Raw genomic sequence first — 13668 nt, 5'->3', positions numbered from 1 at the left:
CCCTTAGCTGAGAGAGAGATGAAGCAGGGACCCCTTAGCTGAGAGAGAGATGAAGCAGGGACCCCTTAGCTGAGAGAGAGATGAAGCAGGGACCCCTTAGCTGAGAGAGATGAAGCAGGGACCCCTTAGCTGAGAGAGAGATGAAGCAGGGACCCCTTAGCTGAGAGAGAGATGAAGCAGGGACCCCTTAGCTGAGAGAGATGAAGCAGGGACCCCTTAGCTGAGAGAGAGATGAAGCAGGGACCCCTTAGCTGAGAGAGATGAAGCAGGGACCCCTTAGCTGAGAGAGATGAAGCAGGGACCCCTTAGCTGAGAGAGAGATGAAGCAGGGACCCCTTAGCTGAGAGAGATGAAGCAGGGACCCCTTAGCCGGGAGAGATGAAGCAGGGACCCCTTCGCTGAGAGAGATGAAGCAGGGACCCCCTTAGCTGAGAGAGAGATGAAGCAGGGACCCCTTAGCTGAGAGAGAGATGAAGCAGGGACCCCTTAGCTGAGAGAGATGAAGCAGGGACCCCTTAGCTGAGAGAGATGAAGCAGGGACCCCTTAGCTGAGAGAGAGATGAAGCAGGGGACCCCTTAGCTGAGAGAGAGATGAAGCAGGGACCCCTTAGCTGAGAGAGAGATGAAGCAGGGACCCCTTAGCTGAGAGAGAGATGAAGCAGGGACCCCTTAGCTGAGAGAGAGATGAAGCAGGGACCCCTTAGCTGAGAGAGATGAAGCAGGGACCCCTTAGCTGAGAGAGAGATGAAGCAGGGACCCCTTAGCTGAGAGAGAGATGAAGCAGGGACCCCTTAGCTGAGAGAGATGAAGCAGGGACCCCTTAGCTGAGAGAGAGATGAAGCAGGGACCCCTTAGCTGAGAGAGATGAAGCAGGGACCCCTTAGCTGAGAGAGATGAAGCAGGGACCCCTTAGCTGAGAGAGAGATGAAGCAGGGACCCCTTAGCTGAGAGAGATGAAGCAGGGACCCCTTAGCCGGGAGAGATGAAGCAGGGACCCCTTCGCTGAGAGAGATGAAGCAGGGACCCCCTTAGCTGAGAGAGAGATGAAGCAGGGACCCCTTAGCTGAGAGAGAGATGAAGCAGGGACCCCTTAGCTGAGAGAGATGAAGCAGGGACCCCTTAGCTGAGAGAGATGAAGCAGGGACCCCTTAGCTGAGAGAGAGATGAAGCAGGGGACCCCTTAGCTGAGAGAGAGATGAAGCAGGGACCCCTTAGCTGAGAGAGAGATGAAGCAGGGACCCCTTAGCTGAGAGAGAGATGAAGCAGGGACCCCTTAGCTGAGACCCCCCCCCTAGGGGGTCCCCGGAGTTACTACTGGGGGTCCTCCAAATCTTTGAGTGATATAAACCTTTTTTCTACTCCTTTTTTATATTAACTACTTGAACCCTAGTGTCCATATTCTGAGAACTGTAGCCCAAAATAGCAGATCTACAAGCTCACAACGCCTCAATCAGCTGTTTTTGGCAAAGACCTTTGGTGTAGAGGGGAAAAAGAGCAGACCAAGTACAGAGTGAAAGGTCAAGTTTATTAAGTATTGACAGTTCAAGTGGTTAAATATCTGAAAACACAAATTGACATGAAAATACACTGATGATTGTGCTGTCAAACAATGAAACTATATGGAATCTAATCAATCTATGAACAGGTTGTGGGGGTCCCTGCTTCAATCTCTCTCAACTAATGGGTCCTTGGCCTGAAAACGTTTAATCTGTCAATTATTTAAGCAATTAATCAGATTGTGGCATTTGTTTAGCTATTACCTTATACATTCTGATTAAAGAATAGCTACACATTTGTCAGGCTAAATTGTAACCGTGTTCTTTTCAAATAGGTAATTTAAAAATAAATATTCAAGGCATATTTTTAGCAGGGTTCCCACGGTCATGAAATTACTGGAAATATTTTGAAACAGTCCTGGAAGGTCCAGGAGAAATAGCTATGCATTCTTTGAATATTAGAGGCAGAAATTGTGAAAATAGCCGATCTTCATGCTCACAACGTTGCGAGGCGTTGTGAGCATGTAGATCTGCTATTTTCACAATAGAACAGTGTTATACAACATTTCTCAACTCTTTAGTGCTCGTCAGGGTGCCGGGTCCCCAGTAAAAACATGATTATTTCGGGGTCACGGCCTGAAAAGGTTGAGAACCACTGGCATACACTACCTGTCTTTGGGCATTGTGCATAGGAGTAAGCAACATGTTATTGAGCTGAATTATTGTTATATAGTCCTGTATATTGGGTTAAATATTCTGGAAAAGTTTTGGAAATTAATTGGAAAACATTTGTGGGAACCCTGAGTAATGTGTGTGTGTGTGTGTGTGTGTGTGTGTGTGTGTGTGTGTGTGTGTGTGTGTGTGTGTGTGTGTGTGTGTGTGTGTGTGTGTGTGTGTGTGTGTGTGTGTGTGTGTGTGTGTGTGTGTGTGTGTATTACTACCAGCGGGGCATCCTGGCCTACCAGTTCAAAGAAAGGCCCAAGAACATTCGCTTCATCGACGAGGAAGATGCAGGCTGCCACGGTGCCCCAGCCCCACAGACCAGCTACGTCACCATCATCCCAGCCAACCCCATAAGCACCAGGTAGGCCTGTCACAATTATTACCAGGGTTCCCACGGTCATGAAATTCCTGGAAATATTTTGAGATTAGAATCATATTTTTCCAGTACTGGAAAAGTTTTGGAATTGATCAAGGCTCCTGGAAGGCCCTGGAAAAAATAGCTATGCATTGTCTTTGGTTATTGATTTGGTTAATACCTCTGAAATGGCAAATTAAACATGGGCCAAATTGTCAAATATTAGAGCCAGAAATTGTGAAAATAGCCGATCTACATGCTCACAACGTCTCGCAGCGCAGTTTTGGAAATTAATTGATAAAAAGCTGTGGGAACCCTGTTTTAGTTCTTTAGCACGGTATTAATAGAAATTCCAGCGATTATGTGCCGATTTGATTACGATTACTAAACTAGTAAGACGCCTCAGGGCGACAATTCTTGGCCATCTGGCCAGTGATGTATATCGGACCAGTTACCCATATACTATATGGAGATCCATGTACTGTACGTCCCTTTTATGCCCATACATGGAGATCCCTGTCTGAACCAGCCGCACATAATATGGGCTGTCTTCCTCCACATATGGGCAATTCCATTATGCAGTTCTGTTAGATATGGGCTTAATCAGGAATCTCCATATATGGGCATAAAAGATTCTGGGGAATACCCATATATGGACTTTTACATAGGTGATGTCACCGGATGTATCAAGGGAACCAACCCATATGTAAAAATGTGTACACACACACGTCTACACGGAGATAAGCTGTGACATTTCTCATGGCAACCTTAAGTCGCAATTAGTTGGGGCACTCCAAATTTACACAAACTCTGTTTTTCTCCACAGATGAAGCCCAAACATGCCAGGAAGGTCAACGTTGCGGCTGACTCTGGATTGCCACAGTGACCTCCGAGAGAGCAGCATGGATCTGTCTACAGCAGGATCAGCATGTGCGACCACTGGAGCACTTTTGGACTGAACTCTTTACATTTGGATTTGGTGGACAGATTTGTGGAGTATTTATCTGCAACTGCCTGAGGACAATGAAACAAAATGGACTTCCAGGAGCTGCTCACCAGCTTCTACCGGAATGGAGAGCACCTCCCACGGTCACCAGCCCATTCGCCTATAACTTATTCGCCTTAACAGATTTCGCTCTTTCACCGTGCATGGAGGAGAGTCTTTTCACGGCCGTTGAAGAGCCATTTCGCCTAAATGTTCAAGGGTCCGTCTTTTTTATCCATTTTGCCTGGCTGCCACACTGTGGGCAGACAGACAGACAGGTAGACAGACAGACAGACAGACAGACAGACAGACAGAATTTGGCACAGAGCAGAGGAGCGCGAACCAGACACCACTTCACCATAATAAAGCAGCAGTAGTAGGCTATCTTCCAAATCAAATTGTCAGGAGGACATCATGTCATGACTCATGACCTTGCGCAGCAGTGCACGTATCAATTAATTAATTATTTAGACACTGATTCCAAAGCTCTAATCTGTATGTCTGCTCAATTCTGCTGTAAACATAATGTTGGCCTTCGTTCCATTTTGGGGGCTGGGCGGCCAACAAAGTAAATCGTCACTGTCGGGCAGAAACCTTGTATCTCCAAGTTTCAAATGTGTACATTTTTTCGCAAAGCCCTGCTTCATCAAACAAGGCTGTCGCACAAAAGTAGTGAAAACAGCCGATCTACAAGCACACAACGCCTCTTTAATTACTTTATTAAATGATAAATACAAAACAAACGGTTTTCTACCCGACAACGACAAATTATAACTCAAGTAATTGGCCCACTGGCTTGTCACTTGTCATGATCTGAAATGGCAAATCTTTGAGTAGCAGCAGCGCTATGGAGAGAGATCTCTCTCTATAGCGCGCAATTAGGGCCTCCAACTATTTTTCCCGGGCTGAATCAGGGGCCCAGCACGTCCCTGGTTCTCAACCTGTGGGTCAGTACTCTGTTAACTGTTACTCTTGTTGCATCGAGGGCAGACGTTTTGAAAATGGTGCATTATCTTGTGGAAGAATACATGGAAAATATATATATAAGCTGTATCACAATACACAATCTTATCACGATTCTTTCTCATGTTGGTTTTTATGTTTATCTTTCAAGTTACTTAACAGTCAACCTCCTACAAGATAACAAAAAATAAAAGGGAAAAAGGATGAGGTTTGACAACTACTGATTTAGACGAAATTGCTAATTCTCTGTATTAACAATTCAACATGCATTGTATCACGATATATACTGTATATAATATATCTGAAGAGGCGTATCAACGATATGTATCACCAAATGCCAATTGTCTTTGTAAGCTTCAGGTGGTTGTTATGGTAACGCCTGCTGTCAATCAAATTGTTGCCTTCATCTGTCAATCACTGTTGGTTTTCGACCGTGTTATGCTGTGCTGGTGCTTTTGTTTTAAGATCTTTTGCATGTTACTGTTTTTGTATCAATAAATGATTTTTCATATCCAACTTAATATCTACTCTCTGGACTTACTAACCACACACTACATGCGTGTATGTTTTATGCTTGTTTATGCTTGTTTATGCTCGCAGTAGGGCTTATTGGTAAGCCGTGAGTCAGATGATAAACCTTTGTGCTGTATACAGTATGTCTGCTTTACAGTAACAATTAGTGTGCTATTACATAGTAATAATGCAGTGATACAACTAAGCAGTTAAAATTAGCCAAAAATAGCAGATCTACAAGCTCACAATGCCTCGCGCTGCGAGGCCGTGTGAGTTTGTAGATCGGCTATATTCGGCAAAGAGTTTTGTGTCGTGGAGAAAAAGAGCAGACCAAGTACAGAGTGAAAGGTCAAGTTTATTAAGTATTGACGGTTCAAGTGGTTACAGTAAATACTCTGATGATTTTGCTGTCAAATAATGGAACTATGGAATCACTGAAAAGGTTATAGGGGTCCCTGCTTCATTTCTCTCTCAACTAAAGGGTCCTTGGCCTGAACACATTGAAGACCTCTGCTGTAGAGCTCTGTAGACCCTGATATTAGATAGGTGATAGTGGAGGGTTTAGCACACAACACTGTAGAGCTCTGTAGACCCTGATGTTAGATAGGAGGGTGTGGAGTCTATGGTTATCATTCACTATAGGTTATCATTCACCATCGTCGGCAGGTTAATATTCACCAGTGTCAGCAGTTAATCATTCACCAGCGTCGGCAGGTTAGCATTCACCAGCCTCGGACTAATGGGACATCGGACTAATAACATTAAAAAACGCTGCACGCCCCATCTACTGTATCTGTTAATAGACTGAATGTCCTTTTGGACATTAGGATGTCCTAACCCTAACCCTAACCCTAACCCTGTCCGCCGTCTGTCTGCACTGATACTAAACAGTGTCACCACCCACCACCATGGTAATAGCCGCATACTGAAACAATGCACAAATTATATTTGTCATGACTGACATCACTGATACTAAACAGTGCCCAAAATGACTGACATCACGGAGTTGTCACAGACTGGCATGGGCACAGAACACCAAATATGGGCATAACAGAGAGCCAGATATAGATATACAATGGGTATTACACAACTTTATCTGAGCTTTATGAAGTTTATAATGAAGTTCATAGTGTATAATGACATCTTATCATAAATACATAAAACTTAATGAAGTTCTTTCTTTCTTTCTTTTTCCTTTATTAATTCAGGGGAGCCCATTGAGAGCAAGCTCTCTTTTTCAAGGACACCCTGATCACATCATAAAAAACCACACAAGCAATGTAAAATACAATAGACAATCAAACCACAGTATAACGTTACAGATGCAGGAAGTACATAACATATAATATAGTTCTTACACAAAACATGTGCATTCACTATGTAGTGTGCCCTCAAGGAGCACTTTAAATGTAACTATAGAGACCAATCGAACCAGTTTCAGAGATTCCTGAAGTTTATCCCACTTGTGTGGAGCATAATACTTGAAGGCCGTCTTTCCTTGCTCACTATTCATAGTTGGACAGGAATACCTAATGAATACCTGTGAGCGAGTTGCATGTCCAGTGACTATTGGTTCTACCAATGTGGATAAATACAAAGGAAGTTTACCACAGAAGGCCTTATAAATAAATAAAATACAGTGTTGCTCTCTATGAACTGTGAGAGATGGCCAACCTACTTTTTCATATAATAAACAATGATGGGTAAGATAATCATCACCAGTTATAAACCGCAAGGCACGGTGGTAGACAGCATCAAGAGGCTTCAGTGTGGAGAGTGAGGCATGCATGTACACAGCACATCACCATAATCAAAGACCGACATTATAACAGATTGTTCAGCGAGAGAGAGAGAGAGAACAAAGAAAAGTCTGACGATTTGATAACCCTAACCCTACAGCCCATTAGTCCGAAACTAGTGAATGCTTACCTGGTGAATTCTAACCCTAAACTTAACCCTAACCAATGTAGGACTAATGAACCTTTGTAGTTATGGGTAGTCCCCTCAGATACAGGGGTCCCCATCCTAAATACTACAGGGTAGTATCAACATCTGTTGTTCATTGGCTAGTTGAAAATAGCATATCTTCTAAGGTTCTGGGTTCAACGTTAAACGTTTTCAGGCCAAGGAGGTCCCTATAACCTTTTCAGTGATTCCATAGTTCCATTGTTTGACAGCAAAATCATCAGAGTATTTACTGTAACCACTTGAACCGTCAATACTTAATAAACTTGACCTTTCACTCTGTACTTGGTCTGCTCTTTTTCTCCACGACACAAAACTCTTTGCCGAATATAGCCGATCTACAAACTCACACGGCCTCGCAGCGCGAGGCATTGTGAGCTTGTAGATCTGCTATTTTTGGCTAATTTTAACTGCTTAGTTGTATCACTGCATTATTACTATGTAATAGCACACTAATTGTTACTGTAAAGCAGACATACTGTATACAGCACAAAGGTTTATCATCTGACTCACGGCTTACCAATAAGCCCTACTGCGAGCATAAACAAGCATAAACAAGCATAAAACATACACGCATGTAGTGTGTGGTTAGTAAGTCCAGAGAGTAGATATTAAGTTGGATATGAAAAATCATTTATTGATACAAAAACAGTAACATGCAAAAGATCTTAAAACAAAAGCACCAGCAAAGCATAACACGGTCGAAAACCAACAGTGATTGACAGATGAAGGCAACAATTTGATTGACAGCAGGCGTTACCATAACAACCACCTGAAGCTTACAAAGACAATTGGCATTTGGTGATACATATCGTTGATACGCCTCTTCAGATATATTATATACAGTATATATCGTGATACAATGCATGTTGAATTGTTAATACAGAGAATTAGCAATTTCGTCTAAATCAGTAGTTGTCAAACCTCATCCTTTTTCCCTTTTATTTTTTGTTATCTTGTAGGAGGTTGACTGTTAAGTAACTTGAAAGATAAACATAAAAACCAACATGAGAAAGAATCGTGATAAGATTGTGTATTGTGATACAGCTTATATATATATTTTCCATGTATTCTTCCACAAGATAATGCACCATTTTCAAAACGTCTGCCCTCGATGCAACAAGAGTAACAGTTAACAGAGTACTGACCCACAGGTTGAGAACCAGGGACGTGCTGGGCCCCTGATTCAGCCCGGGAAAAATAGTTGGAGGCCCTAATTGCGCGCTATAGAGAGAGATCTCTCTCCATAGCGCTGCTGCTACTCAAAGATTTGCCATTTCAGATCATGACAAGTGACAAGCCAGTGGGCCAATTACTTGAGTTATAATTTGTCGTTGTCGGGTAGAAAACCGTTTGTTTTGTATTTATCATTTAATAAAGTAATTAAAGAGGCGTTGTGTGCTTGTAGATCGGCTGTTTTCACTACTTTTGTGCGACAGCCTTGTTTGATGAAGCAGGGCTTTGCGAAAAAATGTACACATTTGAAACTTGGAGATACAAGGTTTCTGCCCGACAGTGACGATTTACTTTGTTGGCCGCCCAGCCCCCAAAATGGAACGAAGGCCAACATTATGTTTACAGCAGAATTGAGCAGACATACAGATTAGAGCTTTGGAATCAGTGTCTAAATAATTAATTAATTGATACGTGCACTGCTGCGCAAGGTCATGAGTCATGACATGATGTCCTCCTGACAATTTGATTTGGAAGATAGCCTACTACTGCTGCTTTATTATGGTGAAGTGGTGTCTGGTTCGCGCTCCTCTGCTCTGTGCCAAATTCTGTCTGTCTGTCTGTCTGTCTGTCTGTCTACCTGTCTGTCTGTCTGCCCACAGCGTGGCAGCCAGGCAAAATGGATAAAAAAGACGGACCCTTGAACATTTAGGCGAAATGGCTCTTCAACGGCCGTGAAAAGACTCTCCTCCATGCACGGTGAAAGAGCGAAATCTGTTAAGGCGAATAAGTTATAGGCGAATGGGCTGGTGACCGTGGGAGGTGCTCTCCATTCCGGTAGAAGCTGGTGAGCAGCTCCTGGAAGTCCATTTTGTTTCATTGTCCTCAGGCAGTTGCAGATAAATACTCCACAAATCTGTCCACCAAATCCAAATGTAAAGAGTTCAGTCCAAAAGTGCTCCAGTGGTCGCACATGCTGATCCTGCTGTAGACAGATCCATGCTGCTCTCTCGGAGGTCACTGTGGCAATCCAGAGTCAGCCGCAACGTTGACCTTCCTGGCATGTTTGGGCTTCATCTGTGGAGAAAAACAGAGTTTGTGTAAATTTGGAGTGCCCCAACTAATTGCGACTTAAGGTTGCCATGAGAAATGTCACAGCTTATCTCCGTGTAGACGTGTGTGTGTACACATTTTTACATATGGGTTGGTTCCCTTGATACATCCGGTGACATCACCTATGTAAAAGTCCATATATGGGTATTCCCCAGAATCTTTTATGCCCATATATGGAGATTCCTGATTAAGCCCATATCTAACAGAACTGCATAATGGAATTGCCCATATGTGGAGGAAGACAGCCCATATTATGTGCGGCTGGTTCAGACAGGGATCTCCATGTATGGGCATAAAAGGGACGTACAGTACATGGATCTCCATATAGTATATGGGTAACTGGTCCGATATACATCACTGGCCAGATGGCCAAGAATTGTCGCCCTGAGGCGTCTTACTAGTTTAGTAATCGTAATCAAATCGGCACATAATCGCTGGAATTTCTATTAATACCGTGCTAAAGAACTAAAACAGGGTTCCCACAGCTTTTTATCAATTAATTTCCAAAACTGCGCTGCGAGACGTTGTGAGCATGTAGATCGGCTATTTTCACAATTTCTGGCTCTAATATTTGACAATTTGGCCCATGTTTAATTTGCCATTTCAGAGGTATTAACCAAATCAATAACCAAAGACAATGCATAGCTATTTTTTCCAGGGCCTTCCAGGAGCCTTGATCAATTCCAAAACTTTTCCAGTACTGGAAAAATATGATTCTAATCTCAAAATATTTCCAGGAATTTCATGACCGTGGGAACCCTGGTAATAATTGTGACAGGCCTACCTGGTGCTTATGGGGTTGGCTGGGATGATGGTGACGTAGCTGGTCTGTGGGGCTGGGGCACCGTGGCAGCCTGCATCTTCCTCGTCGATGAAGCGAATGTTCTTGGGCCTTTCTTTGAACTGGTAGGCCAGGATGCCCCGCTGGTAGTAATACACACACACACAAACACACAAACACAAACACAAACACACACACACACACACACACACACACACACACACACACACACACACACACACACACACACACACACACACACACACACATTACTCAGGGTTCCCACAAATGTTTTCCAATTAATTTCCAAAACTTTTCCAGAATATTTAACCCAATATACAGGACTATATAACAATAATTCAGCTCAATAACATGTTGCTTACTCCTATGCACAATGCCCAAAGACAGGTAGTGTATGCCAGTGGTTCTCAACCTTTTCAGGCCGTGACCCCGAAATAATCATGTTTTTACTGGGGACCCGGCACCCTGACGAGCACTAAAGAGTTGAGAAATGTTGTATAACACTGTTCTATTGTGAAAATAGCAGATCTACATGCTCACAACGCCTCGCAACGTTGTGAGCATGAAGATCGGCTATTTTCACAATTTCTGCCTCTAATATTCAAAGAATGCATAGCTATTTCTCCTGGACCTTCCAGGACTGTTTCAAAATATTTCCAGTAATTTCATGACCGTGGGAACCCTGCTAAAAATATGCCTTGAATATTTATTTTTAAATTACCTATTTGAAAAGAACACGGTTACAATTTAGCCTGACAAATGTGTAGCTATTCTTTAATCAGAATGTATAAGGTAATAGCTAAACAAATGCCACAATCTGATTAATTGCTTAAATAATTGACAGATTAAACAACGTTTTCAGGCCAAGGACCCATTAGTTGAGAGAGATTGAAGCAGGGACCCCCACAACCTGTTCATAGATTGATTAGATTCCATATAGTTTCATTGTTTGACAGCACAATCATCAGTGTATTTTCATGTCAATTTGTGTTTTCAGATATTTAACCACTTGAACTGTCAATACTTAATAAACTTGACCTTTCACTCTGTACTTGGTCTGCTCTTTTTCCCCTCTACACCAAAGGTCTTTGCCAAAAACAGCTGATTGAGGCGTTGTGAGCTTGTAGATCTGCTATTTTGGGCTACAGTTCTCAGAATATGGACACTAGGGTTCAAGTAGTTAATATAAAAAAGGAGTAGAAAAAAGGTTTATATCACTCAAAGATTTGGAGGACCCCCAGTAGTAACTCCGGGGACCCCCTAGGGGTCCCGGACCTCTGTTGAAGTAAAGAACAGTGCTTTCTCAGCTAAGGGGTCCCTGCTTCATCTCTCTCTCAGCTAAGGGGTCCCTGCTTCATCTCTCTCTCAGCTAAGGGGTCCCTGCTTCATCTCTCTCTCAGCTAAGGGGTCCCTGCTTCATCTCTCTCTCAGCTAAGGGGTCCCTGCTTCATCTCTCAGCTAAGGGGTCCCTGCTTCATCTCTCTCTCAGCTAAGGGGTCCCTGCTTCATCTCTCTCTCAGCTAAGGGGTCCCTGCTTCATCTCTCTCTCAGCTAAGGGGTCCCCTGCTTCATCTCTCTCTCAGCTAAGGGGTCCCTGCTTCATCTCTCTCAGCTAAGGGGTCCCTGCTTCATCTCTCTCAGCTAAGGGGTCCCTGCTTCATCTCTCTCTCAGCTAAGGGGTCCCTGCTTCATCTCTCTCTCAGCTAAGGGGGTCCCTGCTTCATCTCTCTCAGCGAAGGGGTCCCTGCTTCATCTCTCCCGGCTAAGGGGTCCCTGCTTCATCTCTCTCAGCTAAGGGGTCCCTGCTTCATCTCTCTCTCAGCTAAGGGGTCCCTGCTTCATCTCTCTCAGCTAAGGGGTCCCTGCTTCATCTCTCTCAGCTAAGGGGTCCCTGCTTCATCTCTCTCTCAGCTAAGGGGTCCCTGCTTCATCTCTCTCAGCTAAGGGGTCCCTGCTTCATCTCTCTCTCAGCTAAGGGGTCCCTGCTTCATCTCTCTCTCAGCTAAGGGGTCCCTGCTTCATCTCTCTCAGCTAAGGGGTCCCTGCTTCATCTCTCTCTCAGCTAAGGGGTCCCTGCTTCATCTCTCTCTCAGCTAAGGGGTCCCTGCTTCATCTCTCTCTCAGCTAAGGGGTCCCCTGCTTCATCTCTCTCTCAGCTAAGGGGTCCCTGCTTCATCTCTCTCTCAGCTAAGGGGTCCCTGCTTCATCTCTCCCGGCTAAGGGGTCCCTGCTTCATCTCTCTCAGCTAAGGGGTCCCTGCTTCATCTCTCTCTCAGCTAAGGGGTCCCTGCTTCATCTCTCTCTCAGCTAAGGGGTCCCTGCTTCATCTCTCTCAGCTAAGGGGTCCCTGCTTCATCTCTCTCTCAGCTAAGGGGTCCCTGCTTCATCTCTCTCTCAGCTAAGGGGTCCCTGCTTCATCTCTCTCTCAGCTAAGGGGTCCCTGCTTCATCTCTCTCTCAGCTAAGGGGTCCCTGCTTCATCTCTCCCGGCTAAGGGGTCCCTGCTTCATCTCTCTCAGCTAAGGGGTCCCTGCTTCATCTCTCTCTCAGCTAAGGGGTCCCTGCTTCATCTCTCTCAGCTAAGGGGTCCCTGCTTCATCTCTCTCAGCTAAGGGGTCCCTGCTTCATCTCTCTCTCAGCTAAGGGGTCCCTGCTTCATCTCTCTCAGCTAAGGGGTCCCTGCTTCATCTCTCTCTCAGCTAAGGGGTCCCTGCTTCATCTCTCTCTCAGCTAAGGGGTCCCTGCTTCATCTCTCTCAGCTAAGGGGTCCCTGCTTCATCTCTCTCTCAGCTAAGGGGTCCCTGCTTCATCTCTCTCTCAACTAAGGGGTCCCTGCTTCATCTCTCTCTCAACTAAGGGGTCCCTGCTTCATCTCTCTCTCAGCTAAGGGGTCCCTGCTTCATCTCTCTCTCAACTAAGGGGTCCCTGCTTCATCTCTCTCTCAGCTAAGGGGTCCCTGCTTCATCTCTCTCTCAACTAAGGGGTCCCTGCTCTCTCAGCTAAGGGGTCCCTGCTTCATCTCTCTCTCAGCTAAGAAGGGGTCCCTGGCTGAGGGAGGGAGCTGTTGTTGTTGTTAGCTTTAATAGCTTTCAGTTAGCATGAGAGTTAGCATGTGTTGCAAGGTAAAGAAAAAACATTACAGACCTACTGTAGAACAGCCTAACATTTTAACAATACACCCCCATTGAGTCATTCTAGATGATGCCTATTGTCTCTTACCTGAATGGAGTCGCTATATGAAGATATCCACGAAAGCGAGCTTCTTTTCTCTTGTGAAACGAGTTAAACAACAATCCACGAGCCTCTGTTTTAGCCTCCTGGTTGGTCCCGGGTGGTTCAGTCTGAGTGTGATAATTTCGCGTTACACATTACTTCCGCCCTGGACAGGATACGGAAATACTCTGTCTGTGCCAACGCGTCGTAACGCGTGGAAATAACCGGATACAGTAGTCAGTCTCAGCCTGGGATCAATCGCATTCCCAACGTGATATCTTCAAAAAAATAATCTTTGCACGTTCTCCCTCCGTACATCTACAAAGACGTTCAGATTTCAAATATAGAGTTATTTCCCCGGGGCTACA

General features: G+C 44.5%; 2 long non-coding RNA genes across 2 annotated transcripts in view; one reads left to right on the top strand and one right to left on the bottom strand.

Annotated features, from left to right (window-relative positions):
- The window catches only part of LOC308303792, a 4728-nt gene extending 866 nt beyond the window's left edge, over nt 1-3862 (top strand). Inside the window, exons 2-3 of the long non-coding RNA XR_013963019.1 lie at nt 2441-2580; nt 3401-3862. This is a non-coding gene — a long non-coding RNA (uncharacterized lncRNA). The remainder of the gene's footprint in view (nt 1-2440; nt 2581-3400) is intronic.
- Nucleotides 3863-7782: 3920 nt separating this feature from the next.
- On the bottom strand, nt 7783-13418 carry LOC308303413. The gene is made up of 3 exons (XR_013962989.1): nt 13307-13418; nt 10071-10210; nt 7783-9250 (listed from the first exon to the last, which is right to left on the bottom strand). It is a non-coding gene; the product is annotated as an uncharacterized lncRNA (long non-coding RNA).
- Between the last annotated feature and the right edge of the window lie 250 nt (nt 13419-13668).

This window comes from Nannobrachium achirus, assembly GCF_963921795.1.
Source record: "Nannobrachium achirus genome assembly, chromosome: 2".
NCBI lineage: Eukaryota > Metazoa > Chordata > Actinopteri > Myctophiformes > Myctophidae > Nannobrachium > Nannobrachium achirus.
Note: the sequence above shows the minus strand (reverse complement) of the source record. Positions and strands in the feature narration are given on the sequence as shown.